The 20606-nt window shown below is 34.8% G+C and overlaps 1 protein-coding gene across 2 annotated transcripts in view; it reads left to right on the top strand.

The window, feature by feature from the left end:
* Positions 1-20606, top strand: part of LOC101891853 (formin-J) — a 198531-nt gene that overhangs the window by 60542 nt on the left and 117383 nt on the right. For both annotated transcript variants that reach the window (XM_059125977.1, XM_059125978.1), the window contains one exon: positions 18135-18224. The gene's annotated coding sequence lies outside the window, so the exon portion shown is untranslated. The remainder of the gene's footprint in view (positions 1-18134; positions 18225-20606) is intronic.

Here is a 20606-nt window from a genome sequence, read left to right as displayed (position 1 = left end):
GATATATATGGGACCTATATCCACATCGAGAAAATTTGGCAGAGGTATTTCCGAGCTCTATACGATGTCTGGTGCCAAATATAATTGATGTCGAATGCATATTACGAATGTGAGGGACTTAAACACCAAATCAGGGATCAGAGCTATAGCAATATCTGAACAGATTTTCACCAAATTGTACTGGCTTCTAGACTGGATTAGGTTCGATGTTTCAAAATTCTGGTCATCCGGACTTATATTGGCCAATTGCTGTAGAATTAATACGAAATCGGTTGATGATTTATACATCTAAATCTGATCCGATTATCACCAAGAACAAGAATACATGGTCGGACAGACGGATTGAAGGTCCTCAAAAGTAATTATGGGCCTATCTCGCTTCCTTCTCCACGTTACAAACATATACACGTATGTATATGTCAAAAATCCTTTTTTTTTGAGTGTGAGATGTAGTACCCTCCATAATAGTTTTTTTAGAACTTTATTAATTCTACATCAAGATGGTGGGATTTGTCATTCAAGATTAAACTAAGACCAAACTGAAGATTTTTCTAAACTTGTTTTGCCAAAATAGCTAAAAATCACAATTTAGAAGAGGCAAAATAAAGTTTAACCGGGCCTGATAAAATTTCGTATACCCTCCACCAAAATATTCCTTAACTGTAGATAAACCCAAATAACGATTAAAAAATGTGATTAAAGTCCTCAAAATACGTAATATCCGGGGGCAAAAGAAATCGTAAACCTTTATAAACCATTTTCATCCTTCAATCGATTTAAAATTCTATGCTGATCACGAATATATGAGATTGTTTTATTGGTCTGTCTTACTTAAAAGTATACAGGGTGGGATAAAAAACCCCAAACGCCATAATTTCTGCATTTTTTTTTTTTTTGTCGGAAATGTCGGAAATGGCATCACATTTTACAATACGTTTAGATTGGTTCGAATTGGTCACCTTTGGCACGAATTATGGCCTTCAAACCACCAATGAAAAGTCACACGCTACCCGAATGTTGCTCTGCGGGATTTTGAACAAAATGTTCGCGTGCCCAAGGCTTTAATACACCCTCCAGAATATTTTCGCGATAATATTCGGTATTCATTCCGATGCCAAGGTCGATTAATACGAGCGGAGAGCGATAATCGGCTGTTATGGCGGCCCACACCATCACCATGGCTGGCGCTTGAGTTCTAGTGGCCAACCGAAGGTGCACATTTTCAGCTGACCACGATCATTTTGTTTGTTTACAAACTGCTGGACAACGAATGTTATCTCATCGGAGAAAACCAAATTCGACAGTTCACCACTTTAGGCCAAGCGAAGCAAATCTTTAGTACTTTTGAGTCTATTTTCTTTCCGTTGCCGTGTAAGTTCTTGCACTTTTTGGAATTTCAATGGCTTTACCCCGAGCTCATTTTTCAATATTTGCCGAATGGAATATTGCGATATGTTCAGCTCACGAGCCATTTTTCGGCCACTGCGATGCGGGTTTCGACCAAGTCGCTTCTTTATTTTTCGAACCAATTCTGCTGATGTTGTTGTTTTCTTCCGTCCACTTCCTTGACGTCGGGCTACGCTACCAGTATCACGGTAACGATCGATGGTACGATACACAAAAGATTTTTTCACATTTACATGCTGGAGAGCTTTAACGATAGCCACTTGCGGTTTTCAGCCAAATGTAAAGAAATCACACTATCAGTCTTGAATTCCATCACGAATAACTGTTTTTCTGGAAAATTCTCACCAAAATGCCTTTGTACGCTTGTAAAGAATATAATGAGCTGTCACTGGAATAATTTTATCAGCTGTCGGACGAGTGGCTTAGAAATGACAGCAGTCCGAGGTTGGTTGCAGTTTTTTCATCTCACCCTGTACTCTGCACACTATAATGGGGGCTAAAAACACATTAGTACATAAAAGTTTTGGGATTTAATATTCGAATGAGTTTCGGGAAAACGTGGATCTCAATCGATTTAGAATTTTACGCAGACTACAAATATATTATATTTTTGTAGCGGAAAATGTCCATATTTTCGAAATAAAAGCGTTAATATAAAATATGTAGTGGGTTATGATGGTTTTGTATGTGGAACGTTCCTATTTTCATCCAATTGATACAGATAGCAACAATTCCCATACAAATATTTCATCCAATTTCACATATGAATCCTATAACAATATATTTGTGAGGAAATTTCACACCTCCGCTAAATATTATGAATGTTATGTAGGGTGACGACCCGAACGACTCCTGTCTAAACCTTTTGGTTTTATGCAGGCTTAATATGCTACGATCATTTTAATATTCCGTCAAAAATCGTGTATTATTAAGTACACCAATATATGCACTTTACTAGCGATCAGTTCACATTTTCCAATTGCTATTGAATTGATGTCCTGAAGCTACAAATATTGAGTACAGTATCATCACTGAGTGCCATCGAAACCCAACATTTTGAAACGTATTGATCATTTGATAGTCGCTCATTAAAGGTCATTATGTTCTTGAATGCGATTGAAGTCGTTGTTTCGTCTTCGAAATTTCAAAACTGAATGTAAAATTGAAATTATAAAATTGAAAAAATTAAAAAAATAAGGGGGGAAAATTATGCACAGTGGTATTTAATCTTACAAAAATTATATGGAAAAACTATTCGATAAGGAATTTTTGAAAACCACAGAAAATATATTTATGTAAATTCGTAGCGCACTTCTCTGATAAATTACAGTCGGCCTTAAATATTTAATGAATCACAATTTTTTAAAATGAACTATCAGTTGTTGGATATTCTAACAGATAATTCATAATAAATTAGTAAATTTGTTTGGAAATGTGATATATGTGGGCTAATAACATTATTAAATAAATATATAAATATATAAATATATAATAATAATATATAAATATATAAATATACATTTATCCGCTTGTTCTTCTATCAAATATTTATTATAAATCCTGTATTCACTTATTATACCTTCCACCTTGGAATGGAGGGTATATTATCTTCCGTTCTTCCATAACTTCCGTTTGTAACATCCTTAAATATTCGTCGTGGACCTCATAAAGTATATATATTCATAATCAGCATAAAATTCTAAGTCGATTTAACGATGTCCGTCTGTCTGTCTGTTCAAATCACGATACAGCCCACATTATTTGACGTAGGGTGCAATTTGTATTGTGTCTAGGATGGTTGGAATTGAAAATGATATATATCGGTCCACGTTCTTGTATAGTCCCCATATAACGATACCTCCCGATATTCGGTTATTTGATGATTTATGCCACATTTTTTCACGGATTTGCCTGTAAATTGATATTTGTAGGTCATAACGGGTTTCTGTGCGTGTGGCAAAACATTGCATGTATAGGTCCACGTTTTGTTATAGCCCCCATACAAAGGTACCTCCCGATATTCGGTATTTTGATTATTTTTGCCACATTTTTTCACGGATTTGTCTAAAAATTGTAATTTGTTGGTCATAATGGGTTCCAGCTCCGGTAGCGAAACATTGCATGTATGGGTCCACGATTTGGTATAGCCCCTATATAACGGTACCTCCCGATATTCGGTATTTTGATGGTTTTTGCCACATTTTTTCACGGATTTGTCTAAAAATTGTAATTTGTTGGTCATAATGGGTTCCAGCTCCGGTAGCGATACATCGCATGTATGGGTCCACGATTTGGTATAGCCCCTACATAACGGTACCTCCCAATATTCGGTAATTTGATTATTTTTGCCACATTTTTTCACGAATTTCTCTGAAAATTGGTAGTTGTAAATCATAATGGGTCCCAGTTCGTGTAGCGAGTCATTGTAACTATAGGTCCACGTTTTGGTATAGCCCCCATATAACGATACCTCCAGATATTCGGTAATTTGATGATTTTTGCCACATTTTTTCGCGGATTTTTCTGAAAATTGGTAATTGTAGGTCATAATGGGTTCTAGCTCCTTTGGCGAAGCATTGCATGTGTAGGTCCACGATTTGGTATAGTCCCTATATAATGGTACCTCCCGATATTCGGCATTTTAATGGTTTTTGCCGCATTTCTTCTAATGTTTCCTTTACCCTAAGGTGGAGGGTACTAAAAGTTTGGCCCGGCCGAACTTAATGTTTTTTTACTTGTTTTAATATCAATTATATAATACTTATTTAAAAAATCCCAACAAATAAATTTAAAATTTTAAAAAATAAAATGCAAATCAAGAAATATCATCACTGTTATCAAAGTTTGAATCCGAATCATTCAGTTTTGTGATTTTTTTATACATGTGCATTTTGCAAAAAAAAAAAAAACACTTTTGCATACCATCATCGATGTAGTCAGACAAAGAAATAATTATCAGTAATCATTTGCAGGAGCATTCAAATGATAGTATCTCAAGATGCAAATATGAATTATGGTCAGTATTTACATGTCTGCAATATAACTTCGAAAAATTGGCCAAAAGCGTTTTGGGTATTTCAAATGCTGTAATTTAAAAATGTGGGAAAAAACTTCACAAACATCAAACGACTGATATTTCAAGTCTAGATATCGTAAGCATTAAGTGGCGCAAATATTTTTCATAATTTATTTTGATTTTTTTTTTAGTATTGCATTTCTGCATCTAGTTCTTTATTGAAAACAAGTAAAAAAGATCTAAGTTCTACCGGGCCGAACTTTGAGTACCCTCCACCATTTGGAATGAATTTGACAATTCTCAAAAACAATAAAATCCGTCAAAAATTCTGTTAATTAAGGTCTATACGACGTCGTGGACCTGCATAGGCAACTTTTGTCATAAGCCATTACAATATTCAGTAAATAATGCAGGTAAAATCATCAATATAGGGAGGTACTACTATATAAGGGCTATACCAAAATGTGGACCTGCACAGACACCTTTCTGCCTTAGACTGCAGTATACATTACGAACTTCAAATACCAAATTTGAAACAATTCCGGTGAACATTGTCGATAAAATCATCAAAAATACCGAATATCGGGAGATACCTTTATATGGGGCCTATATCAAAATGTGGAACTATATGGCCTATATGGGGATATGGATTCTACGGTAATCCATTTTTCGTCCTTCAGCTTAGGGTCGAACTCCCGGTATGAAGGTGTGTCTGCTGACCTGAGAAGCTCTTAAAAGGCGACTACTGTGGAAAGCTCTTGATTATCTGAAAGAGTGGCTTCGAAGAAGACAAAGTCTAAGCATCATTTTACAAAGGCCACTATGGCTTCAGATCCGTAGATATCAACCAGAGGAAGGCAGGGCTACGGCGATGTCTTCAGAACCACATGCCTTGAACACTTCTGATAGAAAGAAAACCAATTTAAAGTCTGCCTCTAAATTCCTTCATAGATTCCAACAAACAAGGATTTTTTTAAAAATGTTTTTCATTGATCCAACAAATGAAAAACGAGATGAAATGAAAATGAAAAATAATCTTCAAAAAATCCAACAAACGTGGATTTTTTAAAATTTTTTTCATAGATCCAAAAAATGTGGATGTTTTGAAAAATAATTTTCAAAAATTCCAACAAACGTGGGTTTTTTAAAAATTATTTTTCAAAGATTCCAACCAACTTGGAGTTTTCTAAATCATTTTTCAGAGATTCCAACAAAAGTAAAATTTTTAGAAGCTATTTTTCAAAGATTTCACCAAGAAACTTTAATTTTTTAAAAATTATTTTTCAAAGTTTAAAAAAACATGGATTTTTAAAAATTATTTTTCAGGAGTTTTCTAAATCAATTGTCAGAGATTCCAACAAAAGTGAAATTTTTAGAAGCTATTTTTCAAAGATTTCACCAAACGTGGATTTTATAAAAAATATTTTTCAAAGATAAAAAAACAACAATAATGGGATTTTGCCTGACGATTTTGCAACAACAAAATACTATGGTATCCCAAACAAGCAAGCCAAACACGATTCCAAGAAACTTTAATTTTTTAAAAATTATTTTTCAAAGTTTAAAAAACCATGGATTTTTAAAAATTATTTTTCAAAGATTGCAACAAACGTGGATATTTTAAAAAAATATTTTTTCAATGATTCCAAAAAAACGTGAATTTTTTAAAAATTATTTTTCAAAGTTTCCAACAAACGTAATTTTTTTAAAAATTATTTTATAATGATTTCCATAATCGTGGATTTAGTAAAACCTATTTCTTAATGATATTCATAATATTTAAAAATTATTTTTCACTGGATTTTTTAAATATTATTTTTCAATGATTCCCATAATCGTGGATTAAAAAAAAAATATTTTTCAATGATTCCCATAATCGTGGATTTTTTGAAAATTATTTTTCAATGATTCCCTTAATCGTGGATTTTTTAAAAATTATTTTCAATGATTCCCATTATCGTGGATTTTAAAAAAAATATTTTTCAATGATTCCCATAATCGTGGAATTTTTTTTAAATTATCTTCAATGATTCCCTTAATCGTGGATTTTTTTTTAAAAATTATCTTCAATGATTCCCATAATCGTGGATTTTTTGAAAATTATTTTCAATGATTCCCACTATCGTGAATTTTTTTAAAATTATTATTCAATGATTCCCATAATCGTGGATTTTTTTTAAATTATCTTATCTTTCCAATGATTCCCCTACCGTGGATTTTTCTAAAATTATTATTCAATGATTCTCATAATCGGGGATTTTTTGAAAATTATTTTTCAATGATTCCCATAATCATGGATTTTTTGAAAATTATTTTTCAATGATTCCCAAAATCATGGATTTTTTGAAAATTATTTTTCAATGATTTCCATAATCATGGATTTTTTGAAAATGATTCCCATAATCGTGGATTTTTTGCAAATTTTTTTTCAATTGTTCCCATAATCGTGGATTTTTTGAAATGTTCAAGAATTTTTCAATGATTCCCATGATAGTGGATTTTTCGAAAATTATTTCTGAAAGATTCCAACAAATTATCAATGATTTCTATAATAGTGGATTTGTTAAATTAATTTTCTAGGTTTCCTACAAAATTTTCAATGATTCCTATAATCGAGGATTTTTAATAAATTTTCAACGATTCAATGATGATAAAGCTGAGGGTATGCCAAACAAAACATATTCCCTACTTTACAGCTGCAATCATGTGGTTGATAAGTGTATTATTTTCCAAGTTTTTATATAATAATCTCAAAAGATTTTTTCTTCAACCTTTTGTTTTCTTGTTAGAAAATATCAAATTTCAAGATCTCTACTGGATGCATGTAAGTTTGCATATGAAGATATCTGGCAAAGTAGCCGTACCAAAAGATTATGCAAACGATTTGTCGCTACCACGTGACTCACACCACCTAAGGTGACCAGGGTAATAATGACTGTCCTAAGCAATTGAATAACATCTTCAAAAAAAAAAAAAAAAAAACTAGAAAACAAACTAAAAACTAATTGAAATTAAGTCTCATCCCACTGCAATGCACTGCAGTTTTGCTCCAACCCAATTTCTATCCATTCGTCCATTAATGGAAAAATACAACCAAACAACCACCTTATCACAATTGCATTAATTTGATGTAGAGACACACAAGAGTTGTGGCACTTATTAAAATGTGCTGCCGATTATTCTACAAAATGAAGTGAATGTGCATTTATAGGGCGTAAGTGGTTCATCCGTCCGTCCGTCGGTCGGTCCATACGCCTGTCTGTCCCCCTCCGTATGGATCATGGCGAGTGTCTGTTTTTTCTAAAACATCACACATGAACTTGTAACTTGCAGTGTTAATTTTGTTCTACTTGCCCTGCTCTGAAACCTAATATCATCATCTCAACTTGAATGAGTTTTGCTTTGCTCTCTATATGGCACATCATATATGGCTGTGCTTTGAAGCAATTTACCTAAATCTACTCAAACAACATGGAAACGGCAGCAGAAAATCACAACAACAACAAAAATCTCAACAAGCCCATATTCAACCAAGCATGCAGCAACAACTATCAGCATCATCATCATCGCCATCACCATCATGGACATTAGAACCAGCATCCAGCAGCCCCAAGCAAAATATTTTTTGTTCTTGATTGTAAACTAATCCGACTGCCACTTTGTATTTTGGTGTTTTTAATGGCATTGTCAGTCCGGCGGTTTGCATGTGTGTCTTGAGTATTAAGTGCAAGCGAATAAGTAAATGCTCCCAATTTCTGTTAGCGTTTTGATGTATCACCAATTATTAGGTTGAGGTAATGATTGAAGTTCTTTGGGCAATGTTACTTTTAGATCGTTTGGAAGGAAACTGTAACAAACTGTATCCAACATTTTTGGTACAAGTCTTAAACTACTTCAACACTATTTGTATTCTAGGAGTAAAGATAAAAATCGTATTCATATATTTTGAGAATTTATTTTTTATTTTTTTAGTCCTCCAAAATGTACATTTTGCCCATTATTTCTTGGACAAAAATTCCAAACAAAAAAATATATATATATTATATATTAGCTTTGACATTCCGTTTGTAACTTCTCGAATAGACCCAGGGTGGTCGCAGTGGCAGAAAAATGGCTCGTGAGCTGAACATATCGCAATATTCCATTCGGAAAATATTGAAAAATGAGCTCGGCGTAAAGTCATTGAAATTTCAAAAAGTCCAAGAACTTACACCGCAACCGAAAGAAAATATACTCAAAAGAGCTAAACAGTTGCTTCGCTTGGCCGAAAGTGGCGAACTGCCGAATTTGGTTATCTCCGATGAGAAAACATTCATCGTCCAACAGTTTGTAAACAAACAAACTGATCTCTGAAAATGTGCACCTTCGGTTGGCCACCAGAACTCAAGCACCGGCCATGGTGATGGTGTGGACCGCCATAACAGCCGATGGTCGCTCTCCGCTCGTATTAATCGACTATGGCGAAAAATATTGTGGAGGTTGTATAAAGCCTTGGGCACGCAAACATTTTTGCCGCAGACTTTGGACATTCTAACTGGACTCAGTACCATCGCACTCAGTACGCGCCACCCAAGAATGGTTACAAAATGAGGTTCCTTGCTTCATTTCCAGCGCACAATGGAAACAAAAAATTTGAATACCAATCCGTTGGACTATTGTGTCTGGAGTATTATGGAAAGCAAGTTTGGGACTAAAATTGCAAAATTGTCGATCACTTGAAGCAAGCGCTTCGCCGGGAATGGCCCAAAATACCGCAGAGCAACATTCGGGCAGCGTGTGACGGTTTCATTGGCCGTTTCAAGGCCCTAATTCTTGCCAAAGGTGACCAATTCGAACAAATCAAAACTTATTCTAAAATGTGATGCTATTTCCTATTTTTTTTTTTTTGCTTTTATTCAATAAAATTAAAAAAAAAATGTAAAAGTGATGGCGTTTGACCTTGTTGCAGTTTTTTATATCTCACCCTGTATACTTTAACAGTAAATCTAATTCTCCAAAATTCAGGACCCAGCCCTTTCGGTTTATCCAAATCTGAATTGTAACAAATTTAGTACATTTTAGTACATATAAGTACAAATTTCCCAAACTACAACCATATCCTAATTCTACACTCCGACAGTAATCTTTTTTCCAAATTTCAAGATAGCAGTTATATTATTTCAACCAAATCTAAATTGTACCACATTTAGTACACTTAAGTACATATTTTCATAACTACCATTATCATATAGTCCAATATAAATCATTATTCCAAATTTCAGGACTTCTGTTCTATCGGTTCATCTAAATCCAAATTGTACCAAATTGAGTACATTTTAGTACAAATTTTTGAAACTACCTACATGTCGCAATTCTACGATCCGACAGTTATCTGATTTCCAATTTCTAGGATACCAGCTCTATTGGTTCACCTGAATCCAAATTTTATCTCATTTTGTACAATTTACAATACATATAAATACAAATTTCGAAAACTACCTCCACATCCCAATCAAACACTCCGACACTAACCTTATTTCCAAATTTCCGGATGCCAACTCTGTTGGTTCACCCAAATCCAAATTTTTCCGAATTTAGTATACATAGGTACAAATTTCCAAAACATGCCTACTCAGTCCTACAAATACAATATTAATATAATTTCGAAATCTCGGCATTTTAGCTCTATTCGATCCTACAATTTTAAATTGTGCCAAATTTAGTACATTTTAGTTCTGTTTGGATACACTTCCAAAACTACCTCCTAACATCGTTCCTACTTCTCAACCTTGATTCCCATTTTAAATTTCAAGTTTTTAGCTCAATCCGTTCACATGATACGAAATGGTACCAAATGTTGTACATTTTAGTACTTCTTATACAATTATGGTGCGAATTCTCCATCCACTCCATCAGTGATCCTCGTTCTAAATTTCTTGCTCAACTGGTTCGAAAAATAAAAGGGAGATTTAAATTTAGTACCTTTTAGTACTTTTCGTACCGCTGTAGTACGAATTTCCAAAAGCTAGGCATTAATTCTCGTTTTATGAAATTTTTATAAATTTATTTTCTAATGGACATGGCTGAACCTGAAAAGGTAGACAAATTTAGCTTAACTTGGTCCTTCATTCGTTTATGTTTCACTCATTTTCGTTCCACCCTATTATCACTGCAATACAACTTAATTACGTATTAAATAAATTCATCATCTTTAGTTTTCAAAATTAATTGCACATTAAAATAGTATTTGCAACGACCAACAACAAACAAACACGTACACACACACCTACATACATACTTACGCTCATCATTTTACACTGGCACAACTCGAATGCAATTGGGTGTGGACTGGAACTAAAGATGCTAACAAATCTCCGAGTTAGCAGCCGCCACGAAGAACTCATCACATTTAAGAGACACTGCAATTAATTTATTTAATGATAAGCAAATAAAATAAAACTAGAAAAAAATATTTTTTTTAATGGCCCGATTTGCTTGAACGCATTCTGTTGTCTGTTTAGCACAGCACCATTCCGCACAGAAATGTTACCAAAGTCGATGGGTTTTGACAAATGATGATCTTTCGTCTCCGGGCCTTTATGACTTAATTATTAGTAGTTAGTGGTGTTGTGGTTTTTGCAAATTAAATTAGAAATAAGTTTGCGTTAATTGACACAACAAATATTGCTAATTATTGACAATAAATAGTGGCGACTCGATTTGTAAAATTAATGATGTTGTTTATATTTTGAATTAGGATTTATATGGCAGTAGTCTGAGATTGTTTATGCGTATTTGTCATAAGGGGGATTGGAAAGGTTACAACTTGTTTTAAGATTACCCAGCAGAAACTTGGAAGCTATTTGAGCCGAATAAGACATTAGAAGGTAATGAAAACAAACTACCATTTGGAATAATCAACAAGTATTCCTAGGTTATTCTTTAGGTTAATCCCCAAATAAAATTTGAAAGCAATGGAACTTATTTTTCTCCTTACCAACTAATGAGTATATATGACTCAGTTCGCGTCTTATGGCGGTTTTGGCTATTCAAAACTTGTATCCTTTGTGGGAGAGAAACCAGAAGATGTAGGTCGATATCTACAATCTTCACAACAGATCTTGTGTAGATAGAAATATTGAGGTGTGACGAATTTCAAAGGAATCGGATGCTCAATTCCCGAGAAGTAACCTAACCTAACACAGAAAAAAGTATTGTGATTTGCAAGGTTTGCTCAAAATCTATCTCATTCTATGAGGTAACTTATATTCTATGAAAATGTTTTGTGGGAGACGTACCTGAAGAAGTGGATCGATATTTCTCATCTCCGAATATGGTCCGATCCACTCCGAAATAGCCAACTAATACACGAAGTGACTATTTCATTTTTGTACATTTTGCTGGAAAATAAAAAAAAAAACATGTAAAAAAAAGTTATGTTCGCCAAGGCAGAACTTTTAATACCCTCCACATTTGGGTAAAGAAAACAGTTTTAAGTATCTGAATTGGAAAGAAGTTCTAATTTAAACCACAAATACCAGTAAACCCGTTGAATAATGTTGTTAAACTCTTCAAAAAACCATAAAGTGGGTGAGGTCGTTATATGGGGCCTATACCGAAACGGGAACCTCCATAGAAAAGTTTATACTTCGACAATTGTCATCTACCAAATCTTCTTAAACGCCAAATTTGAAACAATATCGAGTATCGGTGAGTATCGTTATATGTGCGCCATAGGAAAACGTGGACCTAAATTTTCAATGTTCTGCCACACGGGCTAGAACCCATTGTGGACTACAAATACAAATTTTTGGACGAATCCGTGGGAAAATGTGGCAAAAATCAACAAAATACTGAATATTGATAGGTACTGTTCTATGGGGGCTATACAAACAATTGGACCTATACATACAATGTTTCGCCACAGGAGCTAGAACCCATTAGGACCTGTAAATACCAATTGTTAGACAAATCCGTGGAAAAATGTGGTAAAAATCATCGAAATACCGAATATCGATAGGTACCGTTATATGGGGGCTATACATACAATGTTTTGCCATCGGAGCTAGTTCCCATTAAGACCTACAAATATCCTTGGAAAAATGCGGCGAAAATCATTAAAATACCGAATATCGGGAGGTACAGTTATATGGCGACTATACCAAAACGTGGACCGATATATCTCATCTCAATACCAACCATCCAATACAAAACCAATACAAATTTTTCTGCCAAATTTTGAAGATCTACGTCAAATAATGTGGGCTGTGTCGTGATTTCAATAGACAGACGGACATCGTTAAATCGACTTAAAATTTTATGCTGATTATTAATGTATATACTTTATGGGGTCTCCGGCGAATATTTAGGGATGAAATTTCAGAATTTCAAAATCACCACCTTATCACAAACCAAACACAAAACAGGAATTCCGATACAAGTTTCAAAATCCCAGCTTTGTCAATTTAGTAATTTCAAAATCATATATCAACCTGAAATGGTACCATTTTAGAACTTTAGTACAATTTTCTAGCTCATCCCGTTAGTCCAGTACAAAGTATTAAATTTTTAGTACATTTTAGTACTTTTCGTACCCCTCTGGTACGAATTTCCAAAAACCTAGCCTTATCAAACGCCTACGCACCAAGACTGATCCTCGTAAAAAAATCGAGATTCTAGCCTCAGCCGTTGTGGGTGGGCGTGAATTCTAGATAATTCATTGACTGACTAGATAAATCTCGGTAAAACAGGCTGATCCTTTTGAATTCCGGTCAAACACTCCTGCTTTCTCATTATCAATGACAAAATCCATTCCTTTTGCCAGGCAAGGGTATTTTGCTTCGCCCTTGGGTTCGCTCCAGGGAGTTTTAGTGGTATTCATCTATTAACTTGCCACCTCTGGGAGCCTTCCAGATAGCTATGATTTCTCGTTACTTACAAATTTAATAGAGCTTCACTTAAAAAGTATAATTATTTATGGGGAATTTGTGAGAATTATATCACACAAACTATGATTATAGTTATAATTTGAAGTCCAAAGGACTAAATTTGTCAAGGCATTTGTGTCTTTTCAACTCGGGATTGTATTACCCAATTGATGCACAATTAACTTGAAATCAGATAAAGATATATATGGGAGCTATATCCAAATCTAAACCGATGACATTTGGCAAAGGTATTTCTGAGCTGAATTTGATATTTTTCCCTGAATATCGTTGTAACGGAGTGCATATTACGGCTGTGGAGAATAAATATAATAAATCGGATGAACAATATATATGGGAGCTACAGGTATTTTTGAACCGATTTCCACCAAATTTGACATATTAGTTTCTAGACTCATTTTGGTCGTAAGTGCAAAATTCCCAATAAAAGACATTGCGGACGAAATATATGTGGGAGCTATATCCAAATTTGAAACGATCTCGATAAAATTTAGCAAACGTATTTCTGAGCTGTATTTGATATAATTCCCCAAATATCGTTGTTACAACGGGCATATTGCTGCTGCGGAGGACAAAAATAACAAATCGGGTGAACAATATTTATGGGAGCTATGGTCGTATTTGCAAAATTCCACACTTTTTGGTCTGATATTACACGTTTGGCGCACAAAAAAAGCAAATCAGACGAAGGTATATATGGGAGTTACATCTAAATTTTTACCGATTATCTACAATTTCAATAGGGTTCGTCCTTGGATCAACCAAATGACTTGTCCAAAATTTCATCTTGATCGGACAATAAATGCGACCTGTTCTTTGTTTACAAAAGTACATGGACGGACGGATATGCATAAATCGACTCAGAACGTGATTTTATGCAGATCATCAAAAGAAACTATGGGTACAAAAGTACATGGACGGACGGATATGCATAAATCGACTCAGAACGTGATTTTATGCAGATCATCAAAAGAAACTATGGGTCTATCTCGATTCCTTTTGCCTTTTACAAACAAAGACATAATATCCCGACCACCTTGTGGTGTAGGGTATAAAAATACAAAATTTCAATTTAGGAATGGTCACCGGGTAAATGTCCAACACTATGGCGTAGGGTAAAAACATGACACTTTGTCGTCATCCATCGGGGAAAAAACCCCAATACAAATGAAGGTTATAACAAAAAATACTAATGACGTAGTATTCCATTCCTAATAATGTGACGGCCAATCGAGAAACCACATCCCACACAAAACATAAGTCTTTCAATAACAAACTACTTTATTAACATTTCAAACCTGATGCGGCCGGCGTATGGTGGTGGTGCATGTTCGATCCACAGCGGAGAGGCGTAGCATGTAAAACCGTAACAAATTTTGTCGCATTTATATATTTTTTCTTCTTTTTTTTCAAATCAATGAATGAAAATGAATGAATGCATTGTGGCTAATAAAAAGAATGAATGAAATAGAGTAAGTGGCTGAAAACACAAACAACACATTTATGTCAACTGTATTGAGAAAGAAAAACGTTTACATAAAATCCGGAATATGCTTTAAAGTGGGGTGATGTTATACAGATATTTCAAGAACCGGTATTTTTATACCCTCCACCAAAAAAAGTATGGAGGGTATATTAAGTTCGTCATTCCGTTTGTAACTCATCGAAATAATCATTTTAGACCCAACAAAGTATTCTTGATCAGCGTAAAATTCTAAGACGATTTAGCCCTGTCCGTCCGTCTGTTGTAATCACGCTACAGTCTAAACGAATTAAGATAGGAAGCTAAAATTTTGCACAGATCTCTCTTTTGTCTGCAGGCAGGTCAAGTTCGAAGATGGGGTATATCGGTCCACGATATCGTATAGCCCCCATATAACGGTACCCCCTATAATTGGTATTTTGATGATTTTAGCCACATTTTTCAATGTAATTGTCTGAAATTCCACAAAAGGAGTCCCTTGTGGACATTTTAACTCCTCAAAAAGAATTGCCTATATAGGTCCACGATGTCGTATATCCCCCATATAACTGTACCCCCGATATTCGGTATTTTGATGATGTTAGCCACACTTTTCAATGGAATTGTCTTAAAATCCACACAAGTAGTTCCTTGTGAGTACTTTACCCCCCCCCCCCCGAGAGAGAATTGTCTATACAGGTCCACGATATCGTATATCCCCCATATAACGGTACCCCCCGATATTCGGTATTTTGATGATTTTACCCACATTTTTCAACGGAATTGTCGGAGTTCCTTGTGGGTACTTTATACCTCGACAGAGAATTATCTATATAGGTCCACGATATCGTATAGCCCTTATATAACGGTACCCCCGATATTCGGTATTTTGATGTTTTTAGCCAAATTTTCAACGGAATGGTCACAAGGGGTTCTTTGTACACAAGGGGTTCTTTGTGAGCACTTTACCCCCTGACAGAGAATTCTCTATATAGGTTAACGATAACGTATAGCCTCCATATAACGATACCCCGCGATATTCTGTATTTTGATGATTTTAGCCACATTTACCAATCGTATTGTCTGAAAATCCACACATGGAGTTCTTTGTAAGCACTTTACCCCTGAAACGGAATTGTCTATATAGGTTCACAATATCGTATATCCCCCATATAACGGTATTTTGGTATTTTGATGATTTTAGCCACTTTTTCCAATGGAATTATCTGAAAATCCACACTAGGAGTTCCTTGTGAGTACTTTACACGCAGACATAGATTTGTCTTTATAGGTCCACAATATCGTATATCCCCCCATATCGGCACCTTCCTGTATTAGATATTTTTAAGATTTTAAAAGAACTTTTAATGGATTTTATTTTATTTTATTTTTTTTTTTTGAAAATTTTCTAATTCGATCCAAATGGTGGAGGGTTTTCAAAGTTCGGCACGGCCGAACTTACTGCTTTTTATACCCTACACCACATAGTGGTAAGGGTATTATGTCTTTGTGCATTTGTTTGTAACATGGAGAAGGAAACGAGTTAGACCCATAGTTACTTTTGAGAACCTTCATAGAATCACTTTCTGAGTCGATTTATGCATGTCCGTCCGTCTGTCCGTCCGTCCGTCCGTCCGTCCGTCCGTCCGTCCGTCCGTCCGTCCGTCCGTCCGTCTGTCCATGTATTCTTGTGAACAAAATGCAGGTCGCATTTATTATCCGATTGAGATGAAATTTTCCAAACAATATTTTTTTGGCCCAAGGACGAACCCTATTGAAATTGGTGAGAATCGGATCAAATTTAGATATAGCTCCCATATATATCTTCATCCGATTTCGGGTTAAATGTGCACCAAATGTCCACTATCAGTCCAAATTACCTGAATTTTGGCACACCCAACCGAGTTCGGCCTAGAAGCAAGTATATCAAATTTGGAGAAAATCGGTTCAGATATAGCTATAGCTCCCATATATATCTTTCATCCGATTTGATCTTTAAGTCCCTAACATTCCTACTATGCACTCCACAACCGTGATATTTGGTACCAGGTATTAGATGGAGCACAGAAATAACTGTTTTAAATTTTATCGAAATCGGTTCAGATTTGGATATAGCTCCCATATATATCTTCATCCGATTTCGGGTTAATTGACCACCAAATGGCCAATATCAGCCCAAATGGCCCGAATTTTGGCACATGTAACCGAGATTAGCCTTAAAGCAAATACAACAAATTTGGAGAAAATCGGTTCAGGAACAGCTATAGCTCCCATATATATGTTTTATCCGATTTGGTGTTTAAGCCTCTCACATTCGTAATATGCACTCCACAAGAATGATATTTGGTACCAGATATAAGATACAGCCCAGAAATAGCTGTTTGTAATTTTATCGAAATCGGTTCAGATTTGGATATAGCTCCCATATAAATCTTCATCCGATTTCGGGTTAATTGGGCACCAAATGGCCGATATAAGTCCAAATGGACTGAATTTTAGTACATCGGACCAAATTCAGCCTAAAAGCAAGTATATCAAATTTAGTGAAAATCGGTTCAGATATAGATATAGCAACCATATATATGTTTCATCCGATTTAGTGTTTTAGTCCCATACATTCGTAATATTCACTCCACAACCGTGATATTTGGTACCAGGTATTAGATGGAGCACAGGAATAGCTGTTTTAAATTTTATCGAAATCGGTTCAGATTTGAATATAGCTCCCATATATATCTTCATCCGATTTAGGGTTAAATGTGCACTAAATGGTCAATATCAGCCCAAATCACCTGAATTTTCGTACATAAGACCGAATTCAGTCTAGAAGCTAATACGTAAAATTTGGAGAACCCCGGTTCAGAGATAGCTATAGAATTTGATAGAATTATATAGATTTTGATTTTGTACCAAATATCTCATAGAGCTCTGAAATGCACTGTATAAACCTTTTTACGAGAGCTCTACTAAATATGCATAGTGGTGTAGGGTATCATATAGTCGGCCCCGCCCGACTTTTGAGCTTTCCTTACTGGTTTTACTTGTTTTTATTAAATTACCCTACAAATTTATGCATATTAGATTTTTATCAATATGATATTATGTGTTATAGTCAGGTGATAAATGTGCCACCCACGTGCCAAAAATATTGTAACGTCATTATAACAGTGTATAAATTTAACATTTGGAGACAAAAAGGTCGCTGTCGGCTTAACTTATTCTTCTTTAGGTTAAAAAATCAAATAATTTTCATTTAGATTATATAAAATTGTATATAATTCATTACGTCAAAATTTAAATCTCAATTTTTTTATCTTTATTCCAGATATGCTAGCCTTTGCCAACTAAAAACAAACAACGGAAACAAATATCGATAATAAACCATATTTTTGATACTTTTTATTTGGGGGCGGAGGTGAGTACTGACAGATAAGTAAAATAATTAGTTTTTATTAATGATCAGAGTTGATAATAACCGAACAAAAGTGAAAAAAAAGTTCATTGCTCTTATTACCGCATTGGACGCAGTTAACACTTTGGCTAAACAAAAAAAAACACACACACACACACAATGTTATTTGTGTGTCAGCCGGTGTGAATGGCCAACTATTGGCCAGAGTGACCTTAACATTGAATTGTTCCAAAAAACAAATATTGTATCCGAATACAAAAGATCGGTAAATAATTCCACTGTACCTACTGTGTACCACCGAAAATATTGTTAGCGTTATTATATTTGGTCATAAGATATTGAGTAATAATTTGGTACTAAAAAAAGATAGAAGAAGTATGAACACAGTAACTGCGGGGTATGAACATTTTATTTTAGCACCTGCTTAGTGATTGGAAAAAGTTCAGGATGAGTAAGATTAGAGCGAAATGGAGATCCCATGCTTGTTATATGAGATTTGCGAAATTAGAGTAAGTTTTTTTATTTCCAACCTGACCTTAATAACATAATGAATATTATTAGTAGTTGAAAGAAATAAAATGTTTACTTTCTTTGCCTTATTCAGGAACTTTATTTTTATTTATTTATTTATTTTTTCTTTTTTTTTAATTTCGGACAACTGTTATTTTAACATTTCCAATTTTTACAACTATAAAAACATTGATTGATAAAAACATTGAGATGTGCAAGGGGTGAAGAAAATCAGGGTCATTTTAAGGTATTAATAGAGTTATGTCTATGAAAATGAAGTCATGTTTATGAAAATTTTAACCACTTTTTTGTGTAAGTTCTACATCTGATAGAGTGATATCTTCTATTTTCATTTTTCACCATAGTTTGATAAAAATAGTATGATTCAAAAAGTTTGGATAGGTCGAGAACTATGTTTGTTGTATTGTGATATATGACTTCCCAAAATTTTGACCAACTTAGGGTTAGGTTGGATTGAGGAAAATTGGACCGATATAACTTATCATAACACCAGATTAAAATTTTGCTAAAATGTTGACATCTTTTTATCCTGATGAAAATCAAGCACTAATTGAATGTTAAGAATGTTATTACTCAAATTGTAGGCTATTTGTGGGGGATTTACGTGGATTGGGGTTAAATTTGTAATTTACAATTTAAGTTTATGCTTTACTTCTATTACGAAAAGGAGATTCAAATAGTTTTATTAACAACTTACGTTTCATTTGCTGAGGGTATTGGTCCAGAAACGTATTTATTTATATAAGAAGTACACGAATTTGTCCCTTGCTCCATATTATTACTTGGCCACGAACACTGACATGCACTTAGTCTTATAGTTTCATAGAGATACGGAAAAAATGTTCGTCTTAAAATAACGATTTGAGAATCTACAGGGTGAGATGAGAAAACTGCAACCAATTTCAGACTGCTGTGATTTCTAAGCCACTCATCTGACAGCTATTAAAATTATTGCAGTGACAGCTCATTATATTGTTTACAAGCGTACAAAAGCATTTTGATGAGAATTTTCCAGAATTTTTGGTGATGGAATTCAAGCGTGATAGTGTGATTTCTTTATATTTGGCTGGAAAACCACAAGTGGCTATCATTAAAGCACTCCAGCATTTAAATTTGAGTAAATCTTTTGTGTCTCGTACCATCGCCCGTTACCGTGATACTGGTAGCGTAGCCCGACGTCAAGGAAGTGTACGGAAGAAAACAGCAACATCAGCAGAAATGGTTCGAAAAGTAAAGAAACGACTTGGCCGAAATCCGCGTCGCAGTGGCCGAAAAATGGCTCGTGAGCTGAACATATCGAAATATTTCATTCGCCAAATATTGAAAAATGAGCTCGGTGTAGTCAATGAAATTCCAAAAAGTGCAAGAACTTACACCGCAACAGGAAGAAAATAGACTCAAAAGATCCAAAAAGTTGCTTCGCTTGGCCGAAAGTGGTGAACTGCCGAATTTGGTTTTCTCCGATGAGAAAACATTCGTTGTCCAGCAGTTTGTAAACAAAGAAAATGATCGCGTTTACTTACCAAAGAGGTCAGCTGAAAATATGCACATTCGGTTGGCCACCAGAACTCAAGCGCTGGCCATGGTGATGGTGTGGGCTGCCATAACAGCCGATGGTCGCTCTCCGCTCGTATTAATCGGCACAGTCAATAAATAAATGCCGAATATGATCGCAAAAATATTCTGGAGGGTGTATTAAAGCCTTGGCACGCAAACATTTCTGCCAAAATACCGCAGAGCAACATTCGGGCAGCGTGTGACGGTTTCATTAGCCACTTGAAGGCCATAGTTCATGGCGAAGGTGCCAAATTCGAACAAATCTAAACTTATTCTAAAATTTGATGCTATTTCCGA

Source organism: Musca domestica, unplaced genomic scaffold, assembly GCF_030504385.1.
Source record: "Musca domestica strain aabys unplaced genomic scaffold, Musca_domestica.polishedcontigs.V.1.1 36, whole genome shotgun sequence".
NCBI classification, from domain to species: Eukaryota; Metazoa; Arthropoda; class Insecta; order Diptera; family Muscidae; genus Musca; species Musca domestica.
Note: the sequence above shows the minus strand (reverse complement) of the source record. Positions and strands in the feature narration are given on the sequence as shown.